The following is a 24,591-nucleotide window of genomic DNA, read 5'->3' as shown; positions in this document are numbered from 1 at the left end:
CCAAAGAGGACAGCAGGATTGGCAACGGAACACTGAAATCTGCAGACATTGTGCTAGAAAATCACACGAGAAGTTAGATTATTTGAATCAATTCAGCTGAGAACCAAAAATGTACATATGGACAAGATGTTGAGAAGGCTCATTAAATGATGCGCCTGGAGTTTAGAGACAAAACAAGATTTACTGGGGATCACATCAGTAATCATTGCTACATGATAACTCATTATTTGTGCCTGAAAGAAGGTTCACACACAGACGGGGTCAAAGTATCGAAAAGACCTGACACTATAATCTTAGAAAGTGTGAAAAATGGGCTAATGATGGTAGTGTGTTCCTCAAAGAGGAACAGATGTCATTTACATAAGAAAACAGTGTTTATAGTTCTCGGAAAAGTTAGAGTGACACGGTGCAGTGGGGAAAGGCAAGATGGTACGGGGTTTCCCGTGCAGCAAACTCAGGGGAAGGGCAATGAGAGTGGTCAAGGGGGCTACTGTTCACGAAAAGATGCCTAAAAATGTTGCATCAGCAAGAGGAGTACTTCTCCTCAAAGGACAATCTAACTAAACCGAGCTCATGACTGTACCGTTGTCACAAAGAATATGTTTAAGACGCTATGTAAGGTTGCGTGGTGGCTTCGTGCCTAAGCGGTCCAGAGGGAGGAAATGAAACATACGCACAGATAAAGAAACGGGTGACCAAGAAAAGATCTTGGGAAAGATGGACCCCTCCGATCTCACCTCCCTACTGCACCCACCCTTCTTAGCCCTTCAGTAGCCTTCTGTCTACTGAACTCACCACGACCAGCCCTTCAGATGGAACGGACAGGCTATTTCATCTGGGAAGGGAGAGGCGTGTTCGAGAAAGCCTGCCTGCAAGAGCCTTGAGAAGAGAGGCTGTCTGAGAGGGGCATCTGGAAGCCAAGACGCCTGGGAGAGTTGCCTGAGACTCCAGCCTGCTGTCTCCGAGGAGGATTCACCACCATCACTGGACTCCGGGTTTCCTTGTCTCCTTGGAGACGCTCAGTACATGCGTAGGTGTAAAAGTGGGCAGAGTGAAGATTTCATTTATATCATATAAGAAAAATAGTCCCGTTGCAAGGTGCCTGCAGGAGCAAAGAGCCTCTCCTCCTACTGTATGCGTCCTCTTAGCTATTTTCCATGAAGGTTTTATGGCTTTTTAATGTAGGAAAGGGAACTGTTATATATTTTAAGTGCTACCTTCAGAGCTCCCAGAGTCACAGACTGATGAGCCAAGGGTCTGGCTGCTGGTTGGAAAGGCAGACAGAAGGTCTGTAGATGACAACGAAAAGATCGTGCGGAGAAAGATACGGTGGGGAAGAGGAGAAGAGTTAGGTGCATTCAACACCAAAACAGAGCAAGCAAAGATCAGAGTAGCGGCAACTCCGCAGAGTCACAAATCTTTGTTGAAATAATTTACCACGTTTCACCAAATACCTGGAGAACAGGGACTCAACTTTCAGGTACTCAAGTCTCAGAGAATCTATACAGTGAGCTCCTCATTTAAGCAAAAGACATACTAATAAGTGTCCTTTAAAAAAACGTACATACACACAAACCTATTCTTCTATGAGCAAGTTCGCACAAACACACTTCAGCAAAATAAAGTAGAGGACTCAAATTTAAGTTTGCAACAAATGTTGACTAAGCTGGCTCTATACATTTCAAAATTAGCTACTGGAATCCTTGCAATTTTTTCTGCTGGGTTGAGGGAAAAAAAGTCATTTATGTGTGTAACATCTTTTTCAGACCCAACATGGGGGAAATCAAATTACATAATCGTGTAACAAACTCCAGCCCTTTCACAGCATTTCAGACAAAGCCACACCAAAGAAGATAATTAAAGGTAGAAGCACAGGGCAGAAAAGGTTTAGGAACTTGTATGAACGCAAGGGAAATTTTAGTCAAACTACTGAAGAGAGAACAGATGATGAAGATGTATAAACTGGCCGCCAAATTTCACCCTCAAAATGAATGCAAACAGGTAAAATAACTTCAAATATTTGGGATGGAGAGACAACCCTAGTGCAAAGAACATATTCATCTTGGGGGACTTCCCTCTGCGCAGTGGATAAGACTCCGCGCTCCCAACGCAGGGGACGCGGGTTCGATCCCTGGTCAGGGAGCTAGATAGATCCTGCGTGCTGCAACTAAGAGTTCAGCATGTCGCAACTAAGACCTGGCACAGCCAAATAAATAAATAAATCTTAAAAAAAAATATTTAAAAAGAATTATTCATCTTGATATGAATTGTTATGGATTATTCCATAATAATTCCCTGGCCTAATCATGAGTATGAGAACAAAGTTGGTCCGTACTAACACTTCCCCACCTTCCGAAAAATCAACTAAGGTCTCAGCCAGAATTTTAAAACCTAATTTATTAGAACTTATAAAGTGCTGTGAAATCAATCACTAAAGGGCATTTGCTTTTCTGATTCCCATGATATTTAAATCATTGTAAACTAGATTTTAAATCGTCACGAAAAAAGAAGAGAAACAGACCCTTAGTGCACAAGACTATGTATATGACGTTATAATACAAATCCCTTTTTTCAAAAAAACATCTTTATTAGAGTATAATTGCTTTACAATGGTGTGTTAGTTTCTGCTTTATAACAAAGTGCATCAGCTATACATATACATATATCCCCATATCTCCGCCCTCTTGCGTCTCCCTCTGACCCTCCCTATCCCACCCCTCAAGGCATCTACCATGTGAGTCAAACATGCTTATCGTCATATTCATTGCTGGTCAGTAAAAAATTTGTAATGACTGATGGGATCCCCTTTGGGAACTGCACCAAGGACCTAGGTCCACTTTGTTTCCTATACATGCTGACTTCATAGCCATTTTTACCTGTTCCATGCATCAAAATCATAAAAACCGGATTCATGTCTCTCATCTCCGATTCCACTGCCTGAACCTCAGAGATGTGTCCCAACACGACTAAGGAGTGAGGACAGACTTCTCTTATTTTTATAACAGTTTCTCAATCATGATTGGAGCAAGGTCCCTTAAGATATCCTGTTTGAAGATACAAGTAGATCCTTCAGCAGCTATAGAATAATAAGATTCAAGTAGATATTGTGTGTGTGTGTGTGTGAGAGAGAGAGAGAGAGAGAGAGAGAGAGAGAGAGAGAAAGAGAGAGGGAGAGGAAGAGAAAGGGGGGGAGGGAGGGGGAGGGAGGGGGGAGGGAGGGGGAGGGAGAGAGAATATGAATAAATAAAAGAATTTCCCTTGTAAGAAGCAAGGATCAACTGTGACTCAAGTTCCAGGCCAACTGCTTGTGTAAATAACTTAAAAGGTTCCATCCAATCTCTGGAGACCTTTTACTCTTGGTGGTGGTTTCCTGGGCTGGGTTGAGTCAACACTTCCTTTACAACAGATGTGACAATTGCCTGGCCCTGGATAACGCGGTGCCGTACTTGACTGCTAGGCTGGAGTTACAGTAAAGATGCAGTTCGAAGATGTCAGTGTGAAGGCGAGTGATAAAACCAGGCACTTACGGCTCAGTTGCACACAATCCCATTTATTGTCCTTCAACAGACGAAATCAATGGCCCTGTGAGCTAACAGGAGCCAAGGCATACACTGCCTCCCTCTCTGCCTTGGCTGCTGTCTACGCCCCGATCTGCCCAAGGGGCTGAAGTCTCCTTGTGGTCAGCACGCCACAGACCCCAGCCGGAGCTGGGCACTCAGAAGGACAGGGGGACGGGCGCTGGGTTGCTAGTTTGGCAGCATGCTAGTTAGTTTCATGGTGACTGGGGACCTGGACAGTTTTGACACATCTTCCATTCTTTTGGTTCCAGATGACTTCATTCTCAGCAGTGCCTCCCATTCCTTGTAAATACGTGCCATCTGTTATTTACAAATTACATTTTACATCAGCATGTTTGTAACTTTCAAGCTATTTACATCTCAAGTTCACGGCAGGTGCTTATATTTGGGGGGTGAGGCATCCTATGAGGTATGCTATGTTTAGCATGTTCATCAAGGTAGCCAATGTTCAAAAAACACGTTTACCATATTTTAAGAAACACCAATGTGTTTACATAAAATATGGTTTGAGTAAACATGCACACAAACAGAAAGCAACCCGGTAGGAGAAAACAGACCATTTTTTTTTACATAACACACTTGGTGAGGTCAGTACTGATACATGGAGGTCTTCCAAAAATATGAGGCACTGCAGTATTTTAGGTCAAGGGTCAGCAAACTTTAGCCCAGGGACCAAATCCAGCCCATCACCTGTTTTTGTCCAGCCCATGAGATAAGAATGGTTGTTACTTATTTAAACAGTTGGGAGAACAACAAAAAAATATTTTGTGACATGAAAATTACATGGAATGTAAGTTTCAGCGTCCACAAATAAAGTTTTATTGGAACACAGTCACCTTCATTTGCTTCCATGCCACCTGGCTGCTTTTAGGCCACAAAGCAGAGTTAAGTACTTGTGACAGAGACTGAAATGCCTAAAATATTTCCTATCTAGCCCTTTACAAGAAAAGTTTTGCCAGCTTGTCTTAGGCTGCTATCTGTATTCTGAGAGTCTCATAAGATTCCACCGGACACAATTTTATATAAACAGAGCTTTCAATCATTTGGCCAGAATAATTTTAGTGGAGCTAAGATGCAAGGATGTTACTAATTAGCTATTCTTAAGGCTCAGACTCATTTTTGATTTTCTAAGAAGGAACTGGGACAGGAACACAAAATACATCCACGTACTCCTCTATCTGAAACCATTTCAAACTACTTGCGAATGCTGAACGCATGTTTCTTCTTCCCACAGGTCATTTATAGCAGTTCAGAGTGCATCTCATTCTAGTGCGAGGTTTTCAACGTTCCCTATTGGCCAGTGGAGAAGGGCTGCTGACTTCCTGTCTGCCCCGAGAAGCTGTCCCATTTCCAGCTTCAAAGGCAGCTCTGAGTCAGCCACCCTTCCTCTAGTTTCTTTTCCTAGACTCTCCGCACCCCGCAAGATCAAACCTGTTTCTCAGATAATTTCACAGGCTAATCAACAGTCACTGCATAGATGAGGGTGGAAGGAAAAGCCAGCAATAAAAAGCTGCATGGGAAGCTTAGTAGGAAAGAAGACATGTTCTCTCCTCTATTTCTCAACCTCTACAGACACCTCAAGTCCCTCCAGAGCACCTTTTCCCCCTACGCTAATTTGCTATCTTGGTTCAACTCCAGCAACTAGCTACCATCTAAACACGAGTGCTCCTCATGGAACCCAATCTGACAACTGCTCTGGAGCAAGACCCAGAAATAAGTATGCAGGGAAACTCCATCACCTCCTTGCTTTGGACACGGTAAGCATTCCAGTGCAGGATGAAAAGCAGGTTTGTGGGTTACCTTAAGAAAAGAAATGACGGTGGCTGACAGAACTAGAAGCATTTGCACAGAACCAACAACATTCCAAGGCAGTGAATTCTCCAACAAGAATGCAAAAAAAGGGCTTCCCTGGTGGCGCAGTGGTTGAGAGTCCCCCTGCCGATGCAGGGGACACGGGTTCGTGCCCCGGTCCGGGAGGATCCCACGTGCCACGGAGCGGCTGGGCCCGTGAGCCATGGCCGCTGAGCCTGCGCGTCCGGAGCCTGTGCTCCGCAACGGGAGAGGCCACAACAGTAAGAGGTCCGCATACCGCAAAAAAAAAAAAAAAAAGAATGCAAACAAACAAACAAAAATATATATGTATATACACACACACATACATATATATGTGTATATGTATATAATTTACAACTAGAGCACTTGGTTATCACAGGAGAATGGAAAAGTGAGCTGATCTCACAGAGGGATTTCAGTGATTATGAATATGAAAATATTAGATGCCCAAAGAAAGATTCCAATTCTAACGATTGTGTAAATATTAGATACCCAATGAAAGATAGCACTATAGCAGACCCTCAAGTCATGTTACTGGTGACATAAGTAAACAACAAACAAAAACCTACTTTATCAGAACTTTAATACACAGAGGGCAACAACAACCAACAAAAAATCATCAGAGAGCCTTTAATTGTCTCTTTGCACCAGTCACTGTTTGGTCTAATCTGTGATACTGCAAATAAGGGTGTAGACTCTGAGCATTCATTGGTAGTTGATTCACTTGACTCCACCCCCCAAAAGTAGGCGGGGCCGACAGCAATGCCTTAGATCATTTGGGACAGCGGATTTGAATCAGTGACCCAGAAGAGAAAGGTTCTACGGAGCATCACCCCTCCTCAAGAGTTCTGACAGCTCTGTAAAGTGTCCTACACTTTGAGGGCATTCCAGCCGATATTTAGAGAGGGCATGGCTTTCTCCAAATGTTGCACAGCCTCTGCAAGTCAGTTTATGAGACAACAGCTGGATAGACGTGGTGAAAAACTGCAGCAGAGACCATCTCACTCCTACAACTCTCCAAAACTACGTGTTCAAGTTAAAAGCAAAAGGGACAGGAAATGGAAAAGTCAAAGTTCCCTATCGTCATCGCTGCCCTAACTGAAGAAGAAGACAGGGCCGTGAGCAGTGTCACCTCCACCTGTGCAGGTGGAGAAAGATGAGGCCAACACCCAGCATTCCCTCCCCAACCGGGACCACTGCCATTTCTTTACTGTCCCACACCAGCTTGAACCTCCATCCTCTAGATGTACTTCCAATGCCACGTTTCCCAAATCTTTACTGACAAGATTTCATGTTCCTTAAGCTACACAGAGGATGCTATGACGTTTAATAGTCATATATTCTTTGCTTTAAAATCTAACAAATAATGCAAAGACATGAGTACAGGTAGGTTGGGAGTGTGTGTGAGTGTGTGCGTGTGAGTGTGTGTGTGAGTGCGTGTGTGTGTGAGTGTGTGTGTGTGCGTGTGTGTAGGCAAGTCCATTAGAGCATATTTGCTTGGGAGAAAAGGTGGCAAATGCCATTTCCTTCTTTTTTAAACATTTAATTTTTTTATTTTTTATTTTTAGAAGAGCTGGGATGAAGGAGAACAGAGTTATGCAACCGTGTTCTTGCACCATGCCATGATTTACCAGCATTAGTGCTGCAGGGTTCAAACACCATCTCATGCACCTACTACAGGAGACTTGGACACAGAAATAATACCTGAAGGCTGCAGACAGGAGGAGGCGTTGTGCTATAAGCCCCACCCCCAAAGGAAAGCTGGGAAGCAGAAAAAGGGTCCGCAAACCCTATATTCACTTGCAGTTATGAATAACCTTTTTCATTTGTAAGGCGCCCAGAAGATGCCTCCTGCCAAAGAAGGTCAAAGTTAGGAACTTTCACAAGCCAAGAGGAAAAGGGTATCTGTGATCCTCTTGCAAAATCAGCTGAAATAAGTGCAATGGCTACAAACAGGCAGAAAGTCTGTTTGAAGTCTCTTGTAAGAGGAGGAAAGAAAAGCCCCACCATCACGCTCCTACTCCAAACACCTATTAACATAGGGCCCCCCAAGCACCTTGTTGAGGCCCCGGCTGGCTGCTCCTGGCGGGAGCCAGTGCCAGACGCTGAATCACCACCACCGAGTCTCCGGTACCTGAGTTGTGTTTGGAAGGATTCCATTCAAGCACTGCCCAGGCCTGAGCCTGTCTAGCTCATGAGAGTTGACAAGCCCTCAGCCTGGGGTACCATGACTGGAGGCAAGATCAGCACTGCCATCTAGTAAAACAGAAGTCGGCTTTATTAGACAGTATCTAAAACGTTCAGCGGGGTGCTGCGTCAAACCCGCTTCCGCCCGTTCAGGAAGGACCAGACTGTATCCAAAAGTGAACAAGTAACCTGGCCCAGTCCTCCTCCAAGTTCCCAAAGTAGAAAACGGGGGGGGGGGGTCAAATGCGAGACTAAATGAATCCAAGGGATCTGTTCACTCACTGTATTAACCTGCCGTTTTCTGCAATTGCCTTTTAGGAGGGTGCAGCCCGGTAACTCTCATTATGAATAATCCAGATTCTTATCTTTTCATACCTTGCAGTGAGGCTTTGAACGCTGCCAAAGAATCGGGCTGGAATCATGCTCAAAATAAAGAAGAATTTTCTGTGATTCCGCTCGTAACACTGTACTTAAGTTTCTGCTCAGGCAAACGAGGCTGTATCTGCTTTTCTTCTTGTAAGACAAGCCCTAACAGGGTTCGAGATGCCCTCACAGGAAATAAACCCTTAGAAGGCTTCACTTCACAAATTACCTTCCTTTGCTTCGCTGAATTTTGGGCAAAGAAGCAAGAGTGAGAACCAAGTCCAGCTGAGATAAAAGACAAAAGAAAGAAATAGAAAAGAGAAGAGGGGGAGACCCAAATATGATTAAGAATCTAAAGTTTGGAACTACTCACTCTTGGCCAAAGTTAGTCTAGATAGAAAAAAAAATCCAAATATTTTCCAATAATTTACACTTCGCAAGGCAGTTATTGCAAAGAGCGAAGAATATACCTGTATGAGAACTTAAGAAATGAGGCACATCTAGAAACACAGGGGCAAGTGGGGGGTCGTAACTCCCCGCATTTAGAATACTAAAATGAAAACAACGTATTGAATTGCTTACTATGTGCCAGGCATTATGCCAGTTACTTGCTTTATACTTTTTCTTTTATTCTTCATTCCCAAACATTTCTAACGCAAGCAGGGGAAGGGTTTATGATTACCAATTTAAAGTGGAAAAACTAAGATGGTGAGGTTTGGTGATTTGCCCAAGGTCACAAGTCTAGTGAGGGGTTAGGACAGAAATACAAAAACAAACGTTGTCTCCTGAAAACGTGATACTCACATTCTACCAAGGTCAGTGATTAGACCAAATATGGCCAAGGGTAGTTCTGGCAAAGGGACATGCAGTCCTACAGAGCCAAAAATGCATGAATGAACGTGCGTCCCAATGCCTTCAGGATGAAGGGAAGGGCCTCGTCACGGTACCACACTTCCTAACTCATCTGTCCTCTTCGCCCACACTAAAGACTTGCTTTTTTTTTTCAACCAGATCTTCCTATTCCCAGGACTCTTGGAGTCACAGTCACATCTGTAATTCCCTTCTTCATGTTCTCTGCCCACATTTACATGGCATCCAAGTATCTTCTCCATTTAAACACTACCCTTCCCAGACAAATACTGCATGACCTGACTTACACACACGGAATCTAAAAGAGTTGAATTCAAAGAAGCAGAGAGTAGAATGGTGGTTGCCAGGGGCTGGGGGGAGGGGAAATGGGGAGATATTGGCCAAAGGGCACAAACCTTCTGCTGTGAGAGAAGAATAAGTTCTGGGGATCTAATGTACAGCATGGTGACTACACTTAATACTACTGTATTGTATGCTAGAAATTTTCTAAGAGGATACAGCTTCAATCTTCTCACCATACACACAAAAGGGTCACTATGTAGAGGTGATGGATGAGTTATTGAGTTTGACTGTGGTGATCTTTTCACAATGTATATATATATACATGAAAACATCAAGTTGTACACCTTAATATAGATACCATTTCTTTATGAAAACCTATCTCAATAAAGTTAAAAAATAAATGATAGCTTTGAAAGTTAATAAGTTCTACCTCTTCCTAAAAACTCAATCCAGTTCCTTCAAGCAGCAGAGTCCTTCCCTTGGGGCCCAAGGGACCAGGGCTGCTTGGGAATCCCTGTAACACCCTGTGTTTCTATTGCTGTGATGGCAATCCCCAAGCAGGCAGACAGGAAGAAATGAACCAGCCCAGCTATCTCTGAATTTCCCTCATAATTATCTGTCCAGATTCATCCATCTTCTCTGGGGATACTGATGCCGTCACCATCATCCCCTGATTTTGATCCTTTCTTCACGTCCCAGTAGGGACAAGTCCCCTGTTCCATGGTTCAACTGAGCCAAGGTCGGACCTTTGCAAGAAGAGCGTTTCATAAGGCAAACAATGGAGGGGCTGAGCTGAGAGAGCACAGATTTCTTCTCACAGTTTAACTGAAGTCCAGCCACAGTTCACACACCGGGACACCTGTGTCTCTGCTCCACCTTTGGCTAAGTTCGACCTGTCTCTTTCCACCCACCAGACATGGCTTTCAGGTCCAGCAGGATTTCTGGCCCCTGTTTTTTCAATCCACTGTAGATTCTCACATTCCACTATAGTTGCTTGCTTCTTGTTTGAGTGGTGGGGGGTGGGTGTTAAGTAACTGTATGAAATTTTTTTGCTCTGAATGCTTGTTCCCCCTCACTTTTATTGAGATGTAATTAACATGTAACACTCTAATAGTTCTAAGTGTGCAGCATGATTATATATATATAAACGATTACATATATATATGATTACATGTATATAGAAATGATTAGCGCAAGTTTAGCTAACATCCATCACCTCACGCAGTTTCAATTTTTTTCTTGTGATGAGAACTTTTAAGATCTACTCTCTTAGCAACTTTCAAATACACAATACAGTGTTATTAACTTAAGTCACCGTGCTGTACATGACATCCCCAAAACTTACTGATCTTTGTAGCTTTTGACAAGCTTCACCCACTTCCCCAATTCCCCACCTCTGGCAACCACCCATCTGTTCTTTGTTTTTATGCGTTTGATCATGTTAGATTCCACATACAAGTGAGATTATATGGTATTTGTCTTTTTCTGTCTGACTTATTTTACTTAGCAGAATGTTCTTAAGGTCTACCTGTGTTGCTAAAAATGGCAGGATTTCCTTCTTTTTATGGGTAATATTCCTGTGTGTGTGTGTGTATGTACATCACATTTTCTTTACTCATTCATCCATCAATGGACACTTTGGGTTTGTTCCATACCTTGGCTACTGTACATAATGCTGCAATGAACATGGGGGTGCAGATATCTTTTCCAGAGAGTGATTTCATTTCCTTTGGATATATACCCTGAAGTGGAACTGCTGGATCATATGATAGTCCTATTTTTAATTTTCTGAGGAACCTCCATACTGTTTTCCATAGTGGCTGCACCAATGTACATTCCCCCCAGCAGTGCACAAGGGTTCCCTGTTCTCCATATCCGCACCAACACTTGTTATTTCTTGTCGTTCTGATAAGAGCCATTCTAATAGGTGTGAAGTGACATCTCACTGTGGCTTTGATTTGCATTTTCAATTAAATGTATTCTTAAAACTGTTCTGGTTCCTGGCCACTGGGGATGAGGAAGATAATAATAAAAGTTGCAATTCTGTGTTTATTGCCTGACAAGTACTAAACAGTATAGACACACAATGTCATCTAATTTTCACAATCGTTTGAGGCATCATTATACCCAGCTAACACAGATGGAAACACAGGAACAGAAAGGTTAAATTCTAAAGATTATGTGAGATACGCATAATTCTTAGCACAGTACCTGTACATGACAACTACTTATTTAATGGAAACCAGTACTTAGTACACTGCCCCATATGTAAGAAGATATATTTTGTGGGAAACAAAGATTCCTCTTCCCCAGTGATCTCAAACCACTGGCTATCCTCTTTAGAGAGACACTGAGAAAACCACAGCATCCTCTATTGAGCCCAGAGGAATCTAAGGCAGACAATATTCATCGTATGAAAAGCGAACTGAGGACAAGAGGGCCGATGTGATTTACCCATGGTCACACAGATGACTTGCAACTGAGAGGCCTGTATCCTTCCGCTGGCAAAGGCACTTGAGCAAATATGGTTCCTTCTGACCCTCACCAAAGCCTAACCTATGCCTTGCCCTGACTCATAGAATAATACAGAGGGAATGGCTGGCTGGAAGCCAAAGGACAAGCCTTGGGGGGAGATGAAGGTACCGACGATACAGCTGCCAGGTCATGACGAAGAAATGATGGCCAACACTTACTGAATGCCAACTGCGTATCTGGCTTGGTTCTAAATTGTTTTACGTAAACAGAAAGTTTACCGAATATGCCAAAGGTCACACAGTCTGGCTTAGAATCCCTGCCCTTGTACTTCAAGAATGACACAACCCAAAATGGCCACTCACCCGCAAATCCATGGCTTTGGAATTCCTGCATTCACATGGAACCAGAACGACTTGCTAGACATGATAGATCTTTAGAGAAGAATGTAGAGATGTCTAGAAGAATATAATCAGTTAGTCCAAGCCACACTCAAAGGTACTTGGCAGTGAACTTTCTGAAGATTTGATCACTCTGGTCAAGGAATTAGAAACATTTTCTTAAAAGGCGGGTTGAAAACAAAACTGTGTTCATCAGATGGACAACAGTGTTCCCAGAGTTGTGCTCGTCGGGTGACAACGATCTTTGGAGCTTCTGGTCACTGCCGTTTAGCATAAGGGGGATCTTGAGTCTCCAGGCATGAAGAAATAGGGATTCCCTGGGAATTTGGGGGAATTACTGACCTTAGGAGAAGCATAACACTTCCAAAGAAAGAGAGGCTTACTTCCTAAAACATTAATGTATTTCTACAGAAGCAGCATACATGGTGGTGAAGTGCCCACCAGTCATTCTGCCTGGATCTGAACCCCAGCTCCACCACCTGCGAGCTGTGTGACCTTGGACAAGTTACTTAACCTCTCCTTGCGTCCATTTCTTCATCAGTAAGAATGGGAGGAAATAACAGTCCCTATATCATAGTTACTACATACAATATGCATAGCCTAGGGCCTCACAATGAATAAGTGCTTCTGAAATAAGTCAGATAAAGATAAATATCATATGATATCACTTAAATGTGGAATTTTTAAAAATGATACCAATTAACTTATTTACAAAACAGAAACAGACTCACAGACATAGAAAACAGACTTATGGTTACCAAAGGGGAAGTGGTGGGAGGGAAAAATCCGGAGTTTGGGATTAACAGATACACATTACTATATATAAAATAGATAAACAACAAGGACCTACTGTATAGCACAGGGAACTGTAGTCAATATCTCGAAATAACCTACAATGGAGACGAATTTGAAAAAGGATTGTGCTGTACACCTGAAACGAACACAACATTGTAAATCAACTATACTTCAATTTAAAAAAAGCACTTAAGAAATGATTACTCATTTTATAAGATATGAAAAACACATACATGAATTAGAAAACTAAAAAGTCAAGTGTAATATCCTCATCTATGCATGACACCCTGGCAACATGTGGGGGCATGCTTACATAAACTACTTTTCTGAAGCAAAACTGGAATCATTAATTACACGCTTTTGAAAATCCCCCTTTTTTTTTTTTTTTTGAAAATCCCTTTTTGAGATTAAAAACCCATTTTGAACGGAGACTTTTCAAACCTAATTTCTACGTTCAGCTTCCAACCAACAAACAGTGCTGGGAACCAAATAACCTAGATTCTACCCGCACCCTATTCTAGAGACTTCCGGAAAAGGTTTTAACATGAGACTTAAAACTGCAAATGGCATGTGACTAATTCTTACTCTGTAAGTAGTAACCATAGGAAGGAGCGCAAGACACACAAGAATTCAAGAATCACATGGTAACACTGAGGGTTAACAGAATGTTTCGATTCTTTTGCCCCAAAGCCCACAACCACGAGTAACTTCTCACTTTGCACTGCCAATGAGCAACGTCTCTGCAAAGAACCAACTAACTTGATTTTTGTGGAAGTTAAATGGCCAACATCATATTGAGTTAACGTGAAACAAAACAAAAATCAAAATTTTAGCCCAGGCTGTATCTTAAAAAAAAAAAAAATCTCCTAACTTCGACGCTGAAGAGATTAAAAGTAAGCATGATCTCTTCACCGGCTCCTCCCTTGCATCTCCATCAACTCCACACACTAGATGCATTTTCCAGTCCAGTTTCTTCATGGTAAAATACTTTCTCATGAGACTGCCTGTGGTCAGGGCTGAGTATGTCACAGGAAAAACGCTTCTCATGGCATCTAGATCATACCCCTTGCAGCTCGTGCCTGACCATGAAATACAGACCGGAAATACAGACCCGGAAATTATAAACTATTTTAACAACAGGACACTTTACCACCTTAAAAGTGGGATCATCATCACAGCCCACCTGTGTTCCAAGCATGTTCCAAGTATTAACGAGTTAGCATTAGTCAGGCACTTTGATTTGCACAAAGGGCTGTGTATAGGTACAAAGTGTGACGATCCAACCCAAGGGCCTCTTGGAGAGTCACCCAAATGATAAAAAGAGACGGCGGAAAGGCTACTGCTGCTACGGTTGTCCTCCCCAGGACGAAGCCACCTCCCAGGGACACACATGCGGGGCAATCCTGATGGAGGCTGCGCTGTGTTTGAGTGTCGGCTGCATTGTTCCCTTATATAGTCAATGGAGAGGGAATCCCTCTGTGTACATATTTCCTATCCACATTCCAAGACAGTATAGGCAATGAAACAGATTTTCAGCTGTGACTTATAGGGCTTCATGTGACCGGGTGAGGCACTGTGCTAGGATCACGCCCATCATTTGTTCAGGGTGTGTATACATGAGGCAGCCCCTGACCAAAATCGTGCTTTAGTTATTAAAAACCGTGCCCGTGAGAGCATGTACACATAGGTCAGTGCTTGGCTATGTATAAAGGATCTCCACGCACTGATGCAAACCCCGCTGGAGAATGAAAGCAAAAAACTTAAAAGTTTAGTTTGCTTGTTTAAAAGTCTACGTTTCATGTAGATTTGAGCCTTTCCCTAGGTCTCTGGAGGACCTGACCTGAGATAACCAACACTCCTGCAGGTCATTATATATACGACATAAGAATAAAGACGTGAAGATGTTTTTGAGGGTGTCTCGGAGACCTACAAGGCGTCTCTTTGCAGGACACCACCTGCCTGACACGTTCAAAGAGAGAAGCAACAGTTGGACACGGATAAATCATGCTGCTCACTGGTCACAGAAACTCTGGTACATTTCCCTTTAACTGAGCTCTTTATGTTTCGATGTAAAGTCAGAAGATAGCCTTTAACACAACTGTAAGAGCTACAGATTTATCCAATGGCATCACTGTTTAACACACACACACACACACACACACACACACACACTCTCACATACAACATAAAAGCAGAGCTACTGGGGGCTTCCCTGGTGGCGCAGTGGTTGAGAGTCCCCCTGCCGATGCAGGGGACACGGGTTCGTGCCCCGGTCCGGGAAGATCCCACATGCCGCAGAGCGGCTGGGCCCGTGAGCCATGGCCGCTGAGCCTGCGCGTCCGGAGCCTGTGCTCCGCAATGGGAGGGGCCACAACAGTGAGAGGCCCGCGTATAGCAAAAAAAAAAAAAAAAAGTCGAGCTACTGAGGCAGGCATAACTAAGGAATGCATCTAGAAAAGCCAAACTACTGACCACCTAAACCTTGGAAATCCTGTACCATAAAACCATCCACCGCAATAGATGAATTCTCAGTGAAAGCCTGCTGAATGCTCAGGAGGCCAAGAGGCTCCTGAGTCGTAAGGGTTAACTTGGTTGCCTTTAAAAAGAAAATGACACATGCAATTTCCTTTTATCATAAAACAATGCATTTACTCTTTTCTGTATGTCTGTGAAAGGGCACGGCTTTCTGAGTGGAAAACAAAACAGAACTTGGTCACATGTTTATTTGCTTCAGCTACTCCCTTCCCCTTCTGATAAATAATCAAACATGCCATCCAGAAAAAACAAAACCAGCGAGCTGGGAAATTTGATGGTCATCAAATAGACTGCGATACCAAGAAAAGCGGCCCACTGTTCCCACACTGAGTTTTTGGCCTCCACACCTACACTAACATCTGAGTAAATACCTCCAGTCACTCTTTCCATTTTCCCTGCAATTACTCCTACTGTTATACAAATTGTCCTTAAGGCAGTCGCAAACATAATTTTCTTTTCTTGCAAAGTAGAACAACTTCTGAATCTGAAAAAAGCCAGCCTAGCAAGAGCGATACACACATATGTATATACACTTACCTATTTTATTTATTGAAATGCTTCTTCCATGACAGGTGGGGGACAATGACAGAGCCTGTTTCTTTCTCTATTCTAATAGATGGTTGAGTGAGACGCTGAAATTGAAGTATATTTAGTCTGGGGACTAACAAACAAGGTTTAGAGTAATAACAATTCCCTTCAGATCAAAAGAGCTAATTTTCTACTTCCTGTCTATTCCCTGACCAGTATACAGTGAAGAAGAAAAAAAAATTAGCACCTGGCTTACCAATTATACTGAAGCTGGTTGGGTCAGGGTTGGGGGAGGGGTGTGGGGAGAGGGGAGGGGGGCCAGAGGGACGTCCACAGCAGACAGGAAAAGGTGGAACCCTTGAAAAAAAAAAGTCAAACCATGTGTTGAAAAAGTCATTTCAAGAGAAAGGACCCAAGGGGCAACCACATCACTCCTCGGCACAGAGAGAAGCGAGCAGCCCGGGTTCGAGGGCTTTCCCTGCCATCCTAATTATCCACAATGAGCATTTTGAAAAGACCCTTCCAACATCAAAGTTAACAACCATCTCGGAAAGTGAGGCGGGCTTTCTCTTTCTTTTTTTGCAGCCCACTCAGTTTAAACAATACTAATATGAATGGGATAATGACCGTGCTTGTTTCAGCAGTCTGACTTTTATTGGCATGAAATTGGTACAAATATTATCAAGACCGATTCACAAACGATGATGGGGTCGTGATGCATACATGGAGGACAATCCTGCAGATGCAGAATTACCAAGCCACCAACCCTGCACCCTCTCACTCCTGGTGATAACAGGAAGGAAAAGAAGGCGACACAAAACAAGCTCACAAAGAAGCAGAGCGAGGTTCTAATCTCCGTTCAAGCTCCTAAACCGGTCCTGACGACACACGGCTGCTGACTTAGCTGAGACCATCCGGAGACACGTTTGAAAGCAAGAGTGAAGTAACAAGGAGTTAGAACGAACCGGTCCTCTCAAAGCTCTAAAAAGAAAAACGTCTTTGATGGAAGGGGAGGGGGTCAGAAAGAGCAGTAAGTAAGTTGGATCATCTTATTTTGCCCTTCAGAGAATGTCTGCACAGGAGGAGATCCTTAGTTTTAAAAGTTTATTAACCCAGCGAAAATGTTCTATTTTTTTTTTCCTCTGGACACTTACAGAGAAAATGAAGAGTTTGATCGAGAAAGCTCGCACTGTCTGCCCTTGGATTTCCGTCTTCTTGCTGTAGATGGGTTCTGGCTGTTTCTGTGAAGCGGGGTTGCCGAATGGTAAAAAAGATGTTTGAATAAACAGGAAGTCCTGTGCGACTGAAGCACACTCGAGGAGAAAACACACTGGAACATTGCCCTTTGTAGGCAACTTAAGGGACGCTTGCCTCCACGGTAGCTGCCTGGGCTCTCACTAAATGACAAAGAAACCACAAGAATTCCTCAAGTAATTCTTCACTTTCAAAGTTGAAAGATCAGTTGGAGCTTGGAGGTAATTTTCAAAGTTGCATTTAGCACTTAAAGAAATCTATTCAGGCTACACTGTATCTAAATCATCCCAGGTCTGCAAGCAAGGACACGGCGTCAGAAGTGTGCCGGGGCTAGACCAAGCCCTAGCCAAACACAGCTCATTCACGCAGACAAATACATACCGACAGGGTTTTGGGCAGCCTGCTCTTGAGATATTTTTGTGGTGACATTAACATAGGCAGGATGCTTTTTTTTTTTTTTTAAAAAAAAAAAAAAAGGAAGAAAGAAAATTCCGATTCTGCAGACTTTAGAGGATTTTGTCACATGTATTTTTAAAGAACACATCGCCTGCATTCCAAGGATATGCCCCTGAGCTTGCTTTTGCTGCTTTTCCTTTTCTCTGCAATCAACCAAACTACCTGTTTAGCTTGAGACGCCCAGCTTGCCTACCTGAACACTCCTGAAGCCACCCCAAACTAATTATCGAAGTCCTGTCTTCCGTCACCTGAGTGAACTTGACAGATACTGTAAGGAAAAGTGAACTGCTGAAGACAGAGAAGTCAGCTTGAAAAACAGGATGAAGAGTTGAACAGCCAAATTCAAAAAAAAAAAAAAAAAAAGAGAAAAGAAAAGATAAAGGGGGAGGCGGAGGAGGAAGAAAAAGGATTTCTTCTGAAAATGCACTGCTGCTGTGGCAATGTTCTTCTGCCATGGAAGCAACTGATTTGTCATGGAGCATGGAATGCTGGACTGTCTGTCATCCAGGTGCTAATACTCGGCTAAAATAACTCATTGGGAACTGTCAGTAGGATGTTTACATAGGCCCCAATCTTTTCTTCAGAGAAGGAAATTTTTTACTGGAATTCATCTTCTTTTGATCTCACATTCAAAGCAACGGCAGCTTGATAGACATTCAAGTCTGAAAGCAAATCCAGACGCTGAAGATAAACCGCCAGAATATGACAGGCAGAAGCATCTAAAGCTTATAAAAACCAAGAGAACAGCATGTCGCCTGAGTATTACAATAGCAGAAATCAAGAGACATATTAGGTGGAACTGATCAGCCACAAAAACAGTTCAAAAGGCAGATCAGAGAAACAGAGGACGAGGCTAGGAGGAAAAAAAAAAAAAGGAAAGATCTGGTTTACTGCCTCACCTCCCTCCTGAGCCCGGCAGTTTTTAGATGCCTGCCTCTCCACTTTTAGAAGGGGTAGAGTATCCAATTCAAATGTTCCTGTCTAACTCAGCCAGCCTAGTTATAAACGCTGCAAATGACTTCCTAGCAATGCATTTCTAAGGGGCGAGGGAAAAAGACAGACCTTCACCTGTCTCAGTGTCCAGCATGCAACATTTTATTAGCAGCCCCTGCATCTGCTCTGTCATGTAGTTTCAAAAGGCACATAGCCTGGGCGCCATACAAGTGGGTGGCAGGAAACCCAGTCCTCAACAGAAGAGCTCTAAGTGGTTCGAGACGGGGCTAGAGACTTCTGAGCAAGTCCAGTTCCCTAAAAATGGCTAATTACTAATTGAACACAAATGCTCCAGCCTCAGTCGCACAGATAGATGAGTTCAGGGCGATGGACAGAAAACTGCTCAATACCTCCTCACTTTGAAGTCATCTAAGGCAATTTCATAAAGGAATTATTCCAAGAACTTTCTTAGAGGCACACAATTATTTCTTTTAAAAATAAGCCACTTATTCTAATTAAAGGCAGTGTGTCGAATGAAAAAGTAATTCTCCCAACAAGTTTGTACTTAGAGCTGTTTGTTAATAAACACTGAATGTGAACAGGCAGCATCAGGTTAAAGGGCAAGGGAATTCCACATTATAATTTAGCCTGCAGTTACTCCTGACTGCAGACACCTCCTGGGAGCACAGAGCCAGATCATTCCTGCAGCACCCTTGGATTTTGAAAATCAGCCCCTCCCCCCATTTCTGCATAATAACCCAACAGTGCAATGTGGATTTAAAAATCTACTAACCAATTTTAAAAGCTGTAATCAGTTTAGGGTTTGCCTCATGCAAACAAGATTCCTGGGTAGCTAAGTTACACATGTGAAAAACAAACAAAACAAACAAACACAACACAAACCCTTCCGGATTCTGAGCCGATTTTGTAAAAGGCATCTTCGGTCACGCTTACATAGCTGTCTGATGTGCTAAGCTGATCATCTGTCTTTAAACGGTACTAGTTCAATATATGAAAGTTGCCACTACTCTTCTCCAAGCTAAAAAAATAAATTAAAAGTTGCTTTCAATACTTACTCCCAAAGTCTGCCAACTAAATATTCTACGTTGCTGCAATGGTTCCATTTACCCAAAACAGGGAGGTTTACCATGTAAAGCGGAATGCAAATTCCTTTATATATTATAAAATACATTCTTCCTCTGCAAAGAATGCTGTCACTCCCATGGTGAGACACGGAGGAAGGAACGCTCCATTTCTCACAGCCATTAAAAGTCTTTTTTAAAAATCTGCCATGTAGGGGCTTCCCTGGTGGCACAGTGGTTGAGAGTCCGCCTGCCGATGCAGGGTATACGTGGGTTCGTGCCCCGGTCCGGGAGGATCCCACATGCCGCGGAGCGGCTGGGCCCGTGAGCCATGGCCACTGGGCCTGCGCGTCCGGAGCCTGTGCTCCGCAACGGGAGAGGCCACAACAGTGAGAGGCCCGCATACTGAAAAAAAAAAAAAAAAAAAAAATCTGCCATGTATAAAGACCTTCATTAGTATAATTAAATGACTGTTGGGGTGGGGTTTTTTTGATATAAACAACTTTTGATCTGTCATTTAAAAACCTCATAATAATATCATTAAAGAGCTACCATTTTTAAAAGAGAAATTGTCTGCTTAGGGCCATGGAAGAAGAGTAGCCATGCTCTGGGCCGCTTCCTCTCTCTCCCTTTTAGACTTCTCCTGGACTTGAATGTCACCACAGACCTTGAATCCTTGAATGTGAAATGGCTTCACGCTAATTGCTCTAATTGCTTGAAGATGTGCAGGCAGGTGAAACCTGATCCCTGTGGCTATTGTAGAGACCAAGAACAACACTGGAATGTTTACACAGTAGTTTGATTTTCATAGACAGAAGGGCTGAGTTTCAGACAGCAAAAACACAGCTAATAGGTGACCCCTTTATGTAGTCCTCCTTTAAAAAAAAAAAAAAGACACACAACAAAAAACAATTTCATGTTCTAAAAGGCAGTGTCCTAAATGCCAAGGTTATTTGCTTGACTCTTGCAGTGAGTATGCCGTAGGTTGCACCTGACATTTATACCCGAAACTCTACCCCGGACACATTTTTTTTTTCTTTTTACCTTAAAACAAAAAAGCACTTTATATGTCAGTCACCTTACAAACAGATTAGGACTGTATGGTATTTCCAAATAAGTGCCTTCATTTAAATTTTAAATTGAATATTTTCCACTATCGCAAAACTCCTTGTCCCTTAAAGGAGAAGCCTGGTAGGTACCTCCTCGTTTACTCCTTTGGTTCTTCTGCTCCCCCCCCACCCCCATCCCCATTTATGGAACTCCTGACCCTTGTACATTCCTGGATTGCACTTAAAGTTGAATCCAAACCCTCTCATGTTGGTGCTTTAGACAATATGCATCCTTTTGGTGCCTTTTTTCTTTGTAACCGTGTGGGACTGTGGTCTGCTTCTCATCTAGAGGGAAAGGCAGCCAGGGGAGTGGCTGACATAGTTATTCAATGACAGTGGCCATTCTCCCTGGATATTTTAATGAATTGAGATGGATACAGAGGTCTGACAATGGCTCCCCAGAGCCCTCTCTTAACGGAGCACAAATGTAACCAACGCTGGACAGAAAATATACTGCAGCAAGACCAAGATAAAAATACAACAGCACCTACAAGGTGTCATTAACAAAAGGAAACCCACGCAGGTTAGGGGTAGGCTTAGACAGGTGTTGAGATACACACATACACACAGGAATGTTTCATACAGAGCCAAGGAAACACTGGGAAACAGGAACTAAGAATTAAACACGTTTTACAGTATATCACAAAACAAAGAACTGATTTTAAGGTTAAGCTGGGCAATTAAAAGCAATAGATATACCTTGTAAAAAAGAACAGAGAAGTAGGGAACACCCCACACAGCTGGAAGGCACTGTCTAATGGCTGCTCTCTAAGTTACGCTGTGTATCAACTTCTGATAATGAAATAAAAAAGGCGGAAGAAAGGGTGGCGGGGAGTCCTTTTAAAGCTGTGAAAACGCTTTAGTTACATAAGCTAAGTAATAAATATAGGAGCTTCCACTGCCCAGACTATTTGTCCCCAAACGCTGAAAGACAAAATGATGAAACAAAAACAGCTGGCTACAGAACCACCTTTCAAATCACAGCCGCCTGACACACATTTAGAGACGCTCATACCTTGTTTTCAAAAGTTACAATCTCCTATTAAGAAGTAATGCTTCCTTCTCTGAAAAAGGAGGGGACAAGTAACCATTTATCCATTTAAAGATTAAGTATAAACTAGTCCAAGCCAGTGAGAGGAACGCGGAGGGAAAAAGTAAACAGGCCCTCACCCCCCTACCCCCAAAACAGTTCCCCTTTGAAAGCGCCATGCAGTCAGTGCCTGGTACCAAGGGCTGCCCCGTTCGCTGGAGGGGTCAGGAAAGCTATGCTAAACCGACAGGTTCCGTTTACAGCAGGCCAGAACTTTGTTTGGATATACTGGCCTTGCTCCCCGCCAGCTTAACAACAGATGGCTAGAAAACTTTCATTATGCTGCACAGGACTGAACTGCAAACAATCCAGGAAACTGTGAAAAGTTTAACTCCCTCGAAACCAATGTGCCAAACCAGGACCTGCCCAGAGGACCGTGGAAGTGATGGTTAAAACAAGGGCGCTTGCTAACTGCCCAAGTCAACTCAGGCACCATTCCAGACGCCGGAAGAGCAGCGACCCGCCCAAGTCTTGAGTTTAACTGTTCAAAGCCCAGACCTTAAAAGGAGTTGTAGTGACGGTCCCTTCTTTTTTTCTTTCCCTAAAAATGTACTGTCAGACTTTCCCTCGCCTTGGGAGAAAGAAGATCTTCCTCCAGACAGTTCCCAAGCTCCCTTCCTGCTTTCCTTCCCTCTGGAAATCGGGAGGATGAGGCCGAATAGTCTCGTTCTAACACCCAGATTTAAATACGATTTATCCAAATCTGTCTATAATTTAAATATTCATTAAACTGATTCAATCACATGAACCCTAATATCTCCTAATGCTGCAAGACAGGTTATAAATGTACCTTCAAAGGTTTAATTCAATTGGCAGTCGGAGAGGTCTTATCACTGGAAATGTGTTATTTTCATATTATTCGAGAAACGAACAAATGCATTTTCCACAGATGTATTTGAGAAGCTAGCCTTTCCGGTTATTGAAAGAAAATTGTGTTTATGACTCCTTTAGCATAGTGTAAACTCATAAACGTCAACAGAGAGTACAAGGAAAACTGTCAACTAAATATTGTTTCCTTCATGAGCTGTTCTTCCAAGTCAATTACGCCTTTCAACTTCTGGGGCATTGTATGATAAACTGGCAGTAAAAATCATTCACATTAATATACCATGGTGCCTCGCCTGCAAAAGGTAATTAAAGAAGTAAATGACTCATAAGAATAGACATATTAGCTGCAAAATGAAAGGCAACTGAGCTGCCACATAAAAATATGTACCATTAAGATATTGCATTTTCATATTCCTGTAATCAGCTTCAGTAGACTAATGCTTGTTTAATCCAGTTCTGTGCTAAGTCCATCAACAACTGTTTTTCGCTGTTTTCTCCTTGACTGAACATTATGAGAGCAGGTTTGGAATAAATACTGCAATGAGGTTTTTGCACCCTCAGTTGAAGAACAGGTTTTTATATTTTAAAATCTATTTCTCTCTCTCTGAGAAATACAACGTTAAAAAAATTACTGGTGGAGAAAAAAATATATATAAATTATATTATATAAAAATATATAGTATATTATTATTATATAAAAATATATTTAGATATGTCTCCTAGCTAGACATGTCTCTTTAAATGGCAGAACATTTCAGGGAAATAATATTTGGTTCCACATTCACTGTTTCTGACCCAGACCATTACCAGCACAGGGGATATGGTGTCAGGCCTTTACTTGCCAAATCTCTGCTGCCTTTTTGAAGTGCTCCCTTTTACTGATATTAACAATGTCTTCCATTAACACGAGCAGAAGGAAGGCAGTTCATCCTCCGGCAGAGGTGGAAAGAGAAGGCAGGAAAGGAGGAGGGAGATGGCAGGTGGGGAGGCAGGAGAGGACCCCAGACTTGCCTAGTGGCCCCTGCGTTCTCTTCCTTCCAAACGGTTATCCACCTGACTGGATAGAATCTTCTGGAAGACACGCGACTGCCCCTCAAATTAGGTGCTCCAACTTTCCATTCTCTGGTTTCTGAACTGACAGTTGGCTGTATTCTTCCCATCCTTCATTTCAGAGTTCCCTCGCCAGGCCAGCCCACCCACAGGAAAGCATCACCTAGGCGGTCTGAGCGTTTTCACTCAAGTTGCTCACCTCCCTGCTTCTGAAACCTTGATCTTGACCAGTGAGATGAGACCACCGTTTGCACTATTCATATTTCTTGGAACGTTTAGATGCATTGAGTTTCCTGGAGGCTGAAGAAATTCCTGTTCTTGTTGTGGAAATTAGGGGTCTTTCTTGATGACCAATGCGGGCCTAAGGCTTTGCCAATTCAGTTTGGGAGTTCTGGCTTTCAAAACTCTTGCAATGCCTCCGGTGTTAATGCCAGCAATGAGAATCAGCCTATAAAACATTAGGATACCTGTCTCCTATCATGGTTGCCAGCAATTCTCTCACCTTCAATAACATCTAAACGCATCTAGATGGGGTCCTCTAATGGATCAAAAAATCCAAGAGAGATTCCTGACCTCTGTTTTTTTTTAAATCATAGGTTTTCAACAAAGGCAAAGTTCTAGATTTCTACACAAGTTGCACCTTCGCCCCTTCTCTCCTGTGAGTACAGAAATTTCCAAGGCTTTAAAACTCAACAGTAGCCAGCCGGGCCCTCAAGGACAGGCCAGGATGTGAGGATGGTCCTACAAGGACCCTCTCCTGCTTATTTATCTTTGTAACAGTTCTCAGAACTGCCGAGAGCCTCCTAGATTTAGGCTGGATCTTTCCTTGTAACGTATCAGTGCTGCAACATTTGAGCACACATCACTTGGAACCACAATTAATGAGCTCTAGTCCTTTTCCTAATTAAGGAACAAAGGTTCCTGTGTGCACACACACATGGAAAG

The 24,591-nt window shown here is 42.9% G+C and overlaps 1 protein-coding gene across 5 annotated transcripts in view; it reads right to left on the bottom strand.

Annotated features, from left to right (window-relative positions):
* FOXP1 (forkhead box P1) overlaps nt 1-24,591 on the bottom strand; it is a 597,798-nt gene that overhangs the window by 151,128 nt on the left and 422,079 nt on the right. The window lies entirely within an intron of this gene.

Source organism: Lagenorhynchus albirostris, chromosome 10, assembly GCF_949774975.1.
Source record: "Lagenorhynchus albirostris chromosome 10, mLagAlb1.1, whole genome shotgun sequence".
NCBI lineage: Eukaryota > Metazoa > Chordata > Mammalia > Artiodactyla > Delphinidae > Lagenorhynchus > Lagenorhynchus albirostris.
This window is presented reverse-complemented; position numbering and strand designations above follow the sequence as displayed.